Source organism: Quercus suber, unplaced genomic scaffold, assembly GCF_002906115.3.
Source record: "Quercus suber isolate HL8 unplaced genomic scaffold, Cork oak 2.0 scaffold_330, whole genome shotgun sequence".
Lineage (NCBI taxonomy): Eukaryota > Viridiplantae > Streptophyta > Magnoliopsida > Fagales > Fagaceae > Quercus > Quercus suber.
In genome coordinates, this window is record NW_027069783.1 from 344,545 (window position 1) to 354,525 (window position 9,981).

Below are 9,981 nucleotides of genomic sequence, written 5' to 3' on the forward strand. Positions count from 1 at the left end.
ATCTTAGATTAGGACATGTGTCTGATGACAAACTTCCTTATTGTGTATCAGATATACCTTCTTTTCATTCCAATAAAGAATGTGTTGTTTGTCCAATTGCCAAGTTTAAAAGATTACCCTTTCCTAATTCCAATCATATATCTGAGCATGCTTTTGATTTAATACATTGTGATGTATGGGGACCCTTTGCTAAAGCAACTCATGATGGTTTTAAATATTTTCTTACAATTGTGGATGATGCTACAAGATCCACTTGGGTTTATCTGATGAAATCCAAAACAGAAACTAGGCCTATGTTAATCTCCTTTTATAACATGATCTTTACCCAATTTCAATCTCATATCAAAGTAATTAGGACTGACAATGCTCAAGAATTTTTTCTCAAGGATTTTTATGCTCAACATGGGATTGTACATCAACACTCCTGTGTTGCTACTCCACAACAAAATTCAGTTGTGGAGAGAAAGCATCAACACATTTTAAACATTGCTAGAGCATTGAAATTTCAGTCAAATATACCACTTTGCTATTGGGGGGATTGTGTTTTGACAGCTGTTCACATTATTAACAGGCTGCCTACTACTGTTTTGGATCATAAAACTCCATTTGAGAAACTTTATTGCAAAACTCCTTCTTATAATCACTTAAAAGTGTTTGGATGTCTATGTTTTGCATCTACCTTAGCTCACAATAGATCAAAATTTGCTCCTAGATCTATTCCTTGTGTCTTTCTTGGATACCCTTTTGGTGTCAAGGGTTACAAACTATTGAATTTGATAACCAAACAAATTTTCATTTCAAGGGATGTACATTTTCATGAACATGTGTTTCCTTTCATCTCTTCTATCACTTCACCACAAGCATCCATATCTTTTCCTCATATATGTCCAAATGTAGCAACCCCAGTTGATGCCATATTCCTTGATCTTGTTATTCCTTCTTCACACACTTTTCCTTCACCTTGTAATCCTACTCAAGTTCCACATCCAGCAGTAGATCCTATCAATACTACCATCTCTGATTCTATGATATCCGAATCTGTCACATTAGATTCTAGTAATTCCACTTCTACAGAATCTGTTCCCATTCCTTTAGTTGCTCAAAATCCAATAAATGATCCATCTGCATCTATTCCTTCCTTAAGAAGATCCTCTAGACCTTCTAAGGCTCCTACATACTTAAGGGATTACAAATGCAGCACCATTACTTCAAATGAACTTACACAGTCCACTCATCTCAGCAGCAACAAGTCAGGTTCTATTCACCCATCAGGTACCAAATATCCTCTCTCTAATTACATTGATTCTTCCCTACTCTCTCCTTCCTATGCCCATTTTTGCTCCCTTATTAGTTCAATCCCTGAACCAAGATTCTTTCATGAGGCTATTAAGGATCCTAAATGGAAAGATGCCATGAATGCTGAGATTACAGCTTTGGTTTCTAACAATACTTGGACACTTACTCCTTTGCCTTCCAACAAAAAGGCAATTGGATGCAAGTGGGTCTATAGGGTCAAATACAAAGCCGATAGATCTATAGAGAGGTATAAAGCAAGACTAGTTGCAAAGGGATTTACTCAGCAAGAGGGATTAGATTTTAGTGACACTTTTTCACCTGTTGCCAAGTTAACTACTGTTAAAACTCTTCTTGCTATCTCTGCTGTGAAAGGGTGGCACTTGGTACAGTTAGATGTCAACAATGCATTCTTGAATGGGGATTTACATGAGGAAGTGTATATACAACTCCCTCAAGGCTTTCACAGCAAAAGGGGGAATGTTGTTTGCAAGTCAAACAAGTCTTTGTATGGACTCAAACAGGCCTCTAGACAATGGAATGCAAAATTTTGTTCTGTTGTCAAACAACTTGGTTTCAAGCAATCTAAGGCTGATTACTCACTGTTTACAATGTTCAAGAGGTTGAAGCACTCAAAGTCTCCTTAGATCAACACTTCAAGCTTAAAGATCTTGGAGGTTTGAAATACTTTCTTGGCCTTGAAATAGCCAGATCAGCCAAAGGGATCAGCTTATGCCAAAGAAAATATGCTTTGGAGATTCTCAAGGATGCTGGTATGTCAGCTTGCAAGCCGAGTAAAGTACCAATGGAGCAGAATTTAAAGTTGAGCAAGTTACAAGGTACTTTGCTACCTGATCCTAGAGTCTACAGAAGGTTAGTTGGTAGATTGATATACCTAACCATCACTAGACCAAACATAGCCTACCCGGTTCACAAATTGAGTCAATTCATGTCCAAGCCAAGGAAGCCTCACTTAGATGCAGCTTACAAGATTTTGCAATACATAAAGGGGTGTCCAGGTCAAGGAGTTTTCTTGTCTGCATCCTCGGATTTTCATTTGAAGGCTTATACAGATGCTGATTGGGCATCTTGTATAGACACCAGAAGATCAACCACAGTCTATTGCATATTTTTAGGTGATTCCTTAATCTCTTGGAAGTCTAAGAAACAATCTATAGTGTCTAGGTCTTCAGCTGAGGTAGAATACAGAGCTATGGCTGTAACTGTATGTGAACTGACTTGGCTGCTATCATTGTTAAAGGATTTGGAAATTTGGCATCCTCAGCCTGCTCTTCTGTTTTGTGACAATCAAGCAGCTATTTATATTAGAGAAAACCCTGTGTTTCATGAGCGAACCAAACACATAGAGGTTGATTGTCATGTTGTTAGAGATAAGGTGCAAAACAATGTAATTAGGCTGTTTTTCACTCCCACACACACTTAGCTGGCAGATTTACTCACTAAGGCTCTTAACAGTTCACAGTTAAGACATTTGTTAAGTAAAATGAATGTTATGAACATCCATGTTTCAGCTTCTCTTCCTCAAGGGGAATGTATAATCTTAGATGGTGATAGATCAGTTGCAAAGAAAGCAGATGCAGATGCAAGCAGCAGATTAGATTCTCATCTTGAGGGGGAATGTCAAAGCTTGAAGGAAAATGAGAGCATTTCAAGATGAGGTTTCAGATTAGGCAAAGAGGCAGAGTATACATGTATTGATGAGGTTTGCCCAAACGACCTGTAGCTTTCTGCAGTAGTGTAATAAGTTTATATTGTAGTTTTCTGTTGTAATGTAGTTAGTTTATTTGTATTGACACGTGTAAGGTGATGATCATTTGAGTGTTGTCATGATCAGATGGTGGCAAGTTGATCCGTGTAACTTGGAATTGGTTAGAGGTGGTTAGATTATTTTCTTTGTTCTTTAGACTATATATATATATATATAATCTTTCTGTAATGACTTTGTTTTTAATCAATCAATTCAGATATTTTCTCACAGAGCTTCAGTTCTTGATTCTCTTTCTTTCTCTCTTTCTCTTTCTAGTTTCACTGTGTTTGTTACACTCTGTTTTCTTATATAGTCTGCCACAAAATTCTGTCATGCTCCAATTGTTCATTATCCTGTTCAGCTTGTGTTTCAGCCTTCAAAAATCTGTAACCAGACTTGCTTGAGTACACTCCGTTGCTAGTGAAAGGCCAAAATAAAGTGTCTTCAGCTGTGCACCTTGAGAGGGGAATAGACTTGATCAACTCAGCTTCTTGTGGGGAGAACAAACCATCAATCAAACCATGATCCCACTGCCTTGTGTCTCCATTAATCAAGATCTCCACTTTAGCATCTGCCATTGTGTCCACCCTATGTGATTGAACTTGTAGCATATTTTTACTTGGCAGCCAATGGTCTTACCATATGCTCACTGGCTTCCCATTTCCAATCCTTCATTGGCAGCCCCTAAGTAAAACCTCCCTTCCATGTAAAATGCTCCTCCAAGCATGAGAGCCACTACTTGACCATTTAGCCTCCATAAAGGTACAATTTGGAAAGAATTGCGCCTAAAAAACTTTGGGTAGCAAAAAGTCCGGGTTTTTCAAAAGTCTCCATGCTTGTTTGGCTAACAAGGAGTCATTGAACATAGAAATGTCCCCAAACCCCATGCCTCCCTCCAATTTTGATTTAGTTAGTTCCTCCCACTTCAACCAATGGATCTTTCTTTTTTCTCCTCTTTGTCCCCACCAAAATTTCTTGATCATGGTTTCAATTTCGTGGCAAAGACCCAAAGGTATTTTGAAGCACCCCATAGCATAAGTTGGGATGGCTTGTATTACCGCTTTAATGAGCACCTCACGACTGGCTTGAGACAAGAGTTTCCCTTCCCAACCTTGCAATTTTTTCCACACCTTCTCCTTGATAAAATTGAAGCCCTCTTTCTTTTTTCTACCCACCAATGATGGTAGCCTAGGGTATTGTTCAAAATTCACAATTTCATGTATACCCAAGGTAGCCATTATTTCTTGTTTTTTTTGCTTCCGTGGTAGATTTGCTAAAGAAAATTGCTATTTTGTTTTTGTTTACCTTTTGGCCTGACTCCTCTTCATATTTCTCAAGGATAGTAAGGATTTTCCTGCATTCATCACCACTTGCCCTACAAAAGAGGAGGATGTCATTTGCAAACAATAAATGTGTTAGTGCTGGGCCTCTCCAGCAAAGAGGAAAGCCCTTGATCTCTCCCGAAACTGCTGCTTGTTGGATTAGGCCATGGAGCCCCTCGGTGCAAAGTAGGAAGAGGAAAGGTGATAGTGGGTCACCTTGGCGAATACCCCTAGTGGGTTGGATAAAGCCTTGAGGTTCACCATTGATCAAAATGGAGTAAGTTACTGATTTTACACATGCAATGATTAACCCTATCCACCTCTCGTTAAAACACATTTTTCTCATTACATTTTTCTCATATCAAGTTTAACAGCCATATACCCCGTTTTTCCCGAATTCATGTTGTTCATGCTATGAAGCGATTCAAAAGCCACAAGAATGTTATCATAAATCAGTCTATTCTTGGTAAAAGCTGATTATTGCTCGGTGGTGATGGTGGGTATAATATTTTTAAGTCTATTTGCTAGGACTTTGGAGAAAATTTTGTAGAGGAAATTGCACAAACTAATTGGACAACATTGGCTGACAAATTATGGGTTTTTTATTCTTGGGATCAATGTAATGAAGGTGTGATTTATTAGGTGAGGGATTGTACCTGTGTTAAGCCATGAGAGAACCGAGTTTGATACATCCCTATCAACCACCCCCCAAAAGTGCTAGTAGAATAATGGTGGCATGCCATCGGGTCCTGGTGCTTTGAGGGGGGCCATTTGCTTGAGGGCTTCCTTTACTTCATCATCTCTAAAGGGAGCAACAAGGTCTGCATTCATGTGGTCGGTGATGACATTAGGGATGTGATCCAACTCAACTTCGTATGCATTCGGCTTTGAGGAGGTGAAGAGTTCCTAATAGTACTTGATCATAAGGGCTACTATGTCATTCGGATCCACCCTCCAATTATTTGATTCATCCATAATCCCACGAATAACATTTTTTCGGAATCTCCTAGTGGCTTAACAATGAAAGAAACCCGTATATCTATCTCCATTCTTTAGCCAAAGTGTGCGTGATCTTTGGCTCCACATGCGTGCTTCCCTATCCAAGAGGATGTTTATTTCCTCTTTGAGTGCTGTAACACATGTTTTCAGCCCCGTTGCTTGTGCTTCTAGTTCGGCCTCAATCAAAAGTTCTTTTTTCTTGGCCATCTCCTTTCTCACATTCCCAAAAATGTTATAATTCCACCATTCAAGATCACGACCACATTTATCAACCCTTTTCAAGATGTCACTGTCACTAAAGCCGTGATTGTAAGATGACCACGAGGCTTCCACCACTTCACCATAGCACTCATCTGTTAACCACATCTCTTCGAATCTAAATAATTTTCTTCTTGATGGAACTTCCAAACCTGAAAGATTAATGTATAGAGGCATATGGTCTGTTGATGAAGTACAATGGAGATGGGCATAATTGTACATGGGAACTTAAGAAACCAGCTTGCATTGACCACCCCTAGATCCAATCTCTCCCAAATAGAATGTCCATTTGCGAAGTGCTTGCTCCACGTAAATCTGTTTCCTACAAAGCCAAGATCAAGAAAGCCACACTCATCCAACACATCCCTAAATAGCTGCATCTGACTCTGATTTCTTGTTGCACCCCCAAGTTTCTCTTCCTATCTAACTATCTCATTGAAATCATTTGTACATAACCATGGGATATCGAGATGGTGATTAAGACTTCGCAGACTATCCCATGCTTCACCTCACCTTGAAGTGTCTGGTTCACCATAAAACCCTATAAATCTCCATTCGTTAGGGGAGCCTTTGTTAAATCAGGTATCAATGTAATACTTGGATGAATCTATCACCACCAAATTAACTAAGGCTTTCCAAAAAAGAACTGAACCACCATCGTGCCCCACTCTCGATACCACCCATTATTTTCAAACTCTAAGTTTTGTTGAATCGTATCTAGCCTTGCTTCTTCTACCAGTGTCTCAGCAATGAACATGACAGAGGGATCTTTTTCCCGAATTATTTCTCCAAGCTCCTTCCCTATACACAAGTTCCCAAGCCTGTAACAGTTCCATACTATGCAATTCATGGCAACTGGTGGGGCTAGGTGTCAGACTCCGCCAATTTGATTTCGGCATCCTCCTCACTCCTTGAAACCTGGTAGCATTTGTTTGGTAACTTGGAATGGTCATCATTGAGTGCCGCTGTTCTCTTCCCCTTACTTGGTTTGCCACGTGATAATTCCTCTGTTGGTTTGTTGTTTACATGTACAGCCCTAGTCCAATGTGGTTTAGTGGTTGACGTGGAAACCCTAGGGTTTTTTTTTGTTTATTTTTATTTTTATTTTTATTGTCACGTGCAGGGCAGCTAGTCTCAATTGAATTAAAGACCTGTTTTAATTCAGTAATAATTGTTGGGGGAGTAATGTACGTCAGTTTTGGTTGTGTGTGACTATCTTCAACAGATGCATGTGGACGTGGATCAGGGCAAGTGGGATTTCCTAATATGGTAGGATTAATTGGTGGGTCAGACTCCTATAAAGCTGCCCCAATCTCATTAAGATGGATATCCTAAATTTGCAAACTTAGAGGCTGAGCATTAATGCGTTTTAAAACCTGAGCATCATTAGAAAAATTTGTCGTTTGTGGCTTTAACGTTGTAATGGCTTGCCTTAAGTCTAGACTCTCCACATCAACTGAATCACAACGGCTCTGCTCACTGGTTTCGTCACTACTCGGCGGTGGTGCTCGGCGTTCCTCTATTTGAACCTCCAAACCAACCTGATTAGTGGGATTCAAATCACTCCAGCCATTACTCATTGATTGCATGTCCCCATCCTATTTGTAACGTTCAGCACCCATTGGCTCACCAGTTGGCTCATGCACCGACACAAAAAGCTTCTCGGTTTGGTTCTGCTGAGTCGGTATCTCCTCTGCCCTTGACTGAGCATCTTGTTCAGCCTTGTTGTTCACCTTCCTCATGGAAAAATACCCTGGCACCGTGACTGTTTTCTTCTTCGAAGCCATAGAGTTTGATTGAATTTCCACTACACAACCTGTAAAAACAGTTTCCCAAAACCCTTGAACAAAAACCCCACAAGCCAAGGAATACACGTGGTATCCCCTGAAACCTAACATCACCTTCAAAAGAAGGGATGAAACGAACATCATAGACAAACTCTCCTTCAGAACGAAAGGACAAACACTTTTATTGTCCAAAGGAAGGCCCGGCTTCCAGAGAGACAGAGAGATTGGCATTTTTTTTGTTGAAAACACCAAAATGTGCTAGTTAACCCCAATCTTCTGCTATGTTGAACCCTCTAAAAAGGCTCAAAGATTTGAAAGTGGGGTGGTTAAAGAGAGGTGGTTAAATAATTTTGTTTAGAATCAATTATAAATAATTTTAATACAATAAAACAACATAAGACAACTTCATTAAGTTAAAAGCTAATCTGTAAGATGAAGTATTTGTTTTGGGTATGAATTTTTTTAATCTATTTTTTTTTTTAAATACTTAGTTTGGCCCCCCTAGATTAATTTCTGAGCTCCGCCATTGCTTGTAATAAGTGCCTCAACTAGAAAACTATAAGCCTTTTTTTTTTTCTTTTTTTCTTTTTTTAAGGGCACATAGCAGAGGAAAATTAAAATATGTGTACTAAACTGCCTATGCTTAAGGTAGGTTTCCAAAGTTATCCTTAATTTTAAAAATTAAATTCTCTTATTTTAAAATTTTAAATTAAGGTGTTTTCAAAATATTCAGTAATGTCTTTTGCTTCTCTTTTTTTCCCTTTTTCTTTTCCTAATGAGTTATGGAGAGATTTGTCATTTCTAATCTTTTGGTATTTTATAAATTTGTATTTTAACTCTAAAGTTATGAGTAAATTTGTATTTTGTTATTAATATAAACAAATGGGAGAATGTTATTACTTATTACCCCAAATAATTTAATAAGATCACCCTAAAAAAAAATTATCTCGCGCAATGCGCGGGTGTATGACTAGTAATAATAATACACAATTGAGGAGACCTAGCTGCCATTGCCACTGCATAATAATAATAATAATAATAATAATATCTATCAGTCAAGCACAACATGTTCCCTTCTTCTACATTTATGAGATGAGATCGAGATCTCATAAACTTTGTCAGGTGAAAGAGATATGTGCATCACTTAAGGTGTCGGCTCTTTCAAGCTTGGTTCTACATTATTTCAGGGTCGGAGAACACTCAACTCAAGTGTGATAGCTGTTCGATTCTAAAAGCTTAGAACAATTGGCAACCATGAATACAAACTTGTTAGATATAGATCATAGAGTCTATAGGTATTATTAGATAATGCTCAAGGTGATACAAGTCAAGATTCAAGAAGATATAAGCTGCAGAAAGAAGAGTTTAGAAACTGCCTGGTTCGACCAATCGAAAAGCAGGCTCAACCGATCGAAACACGTATCGGTAGAATTTAAGTTCGGCCAACAGCAGTTCAAGTCCATTAAGGATTAGGGTTTCAGATCTACTTCTTCTAGATATATAAAGGAAACCCTAAGCACGTTTTATGGGCTTTTTAGAGAGAGAAGAGTTTGCCTTTTTTTTGTTTATAGGGTTTTGTACCCAAAAGCTCTCTCATATCTTCTACCGGTGTTATTCCTTAAGAATCTCAAGATCTAGCAGATCTGAAGTTGCTGCATCAAGATCAACAATAGTGGAAGATCTAAACCTTCAAGGTGGTCTTGGAGTCACAAACAAAAGAGTTTGTTTTGCTAAACCTTTGAGTGGAGTTTCAAAGTCACAAGTGTGGGTGCTTGTGTTGCAAAGGCCTAATAGAGAAGGAGTCCGTAGATTCAGACTTGCACGTGGTCGTGTTAGTAAGTTCTACATGTGGTAGCAATATGATATTAGTGGTCTAAGTCTTATTGTAAACTTCGATTCTCTATAGTGATTTGCTTTTTACCTTGAGGAAAGTTAGGTTAATCCTCTCTAAGTTTTTTACCGGTTTGTTTTCCTAGGTGATCAGTTCTTTGTGTTTTTTATATTTCCACTACTTTACATATATGATTTATATTTGTTTGGGCTAGATTTGAAATAATAAACTTAAGTATCACTTGGTTAATTAATTAGATTAAACAATCTATTTTACAAGGATCTAAAAACCTAACAATAGCAACTAGCAAGAGTCCTTAACTCCTGTAAATTAACAGCATTTTTTTCAACCCAAAAAAAGAAAAAGAAAAAGTAAATTAACGCATAAACAAATCTAATCAGTAGTCACCATATTCCTCACGAGGATCAACCTTGCAAAAATTGATACCATAGTATTGATTGTCAAGTATTTTTTTATGGAGGTAAGAAAAAAACTTTTTGTGGGGGTGGGGGAGAAATAATACTTATGGTTTCTAATGATAAAATACAAAGCCATTAATAAGAGTGAAAATAAAAAGATGAGCAACATAAATGGTGTTTTTCATTTTGATAGAAAGAAAGTGACCTTTCCAAGCATTCCACTCCAACTAAGTTATCTACACTTTACCTCTCACAAACCCATCAAGCAAATTAAATTGAAAAAAAAAAAAAAAAATTAGCATGC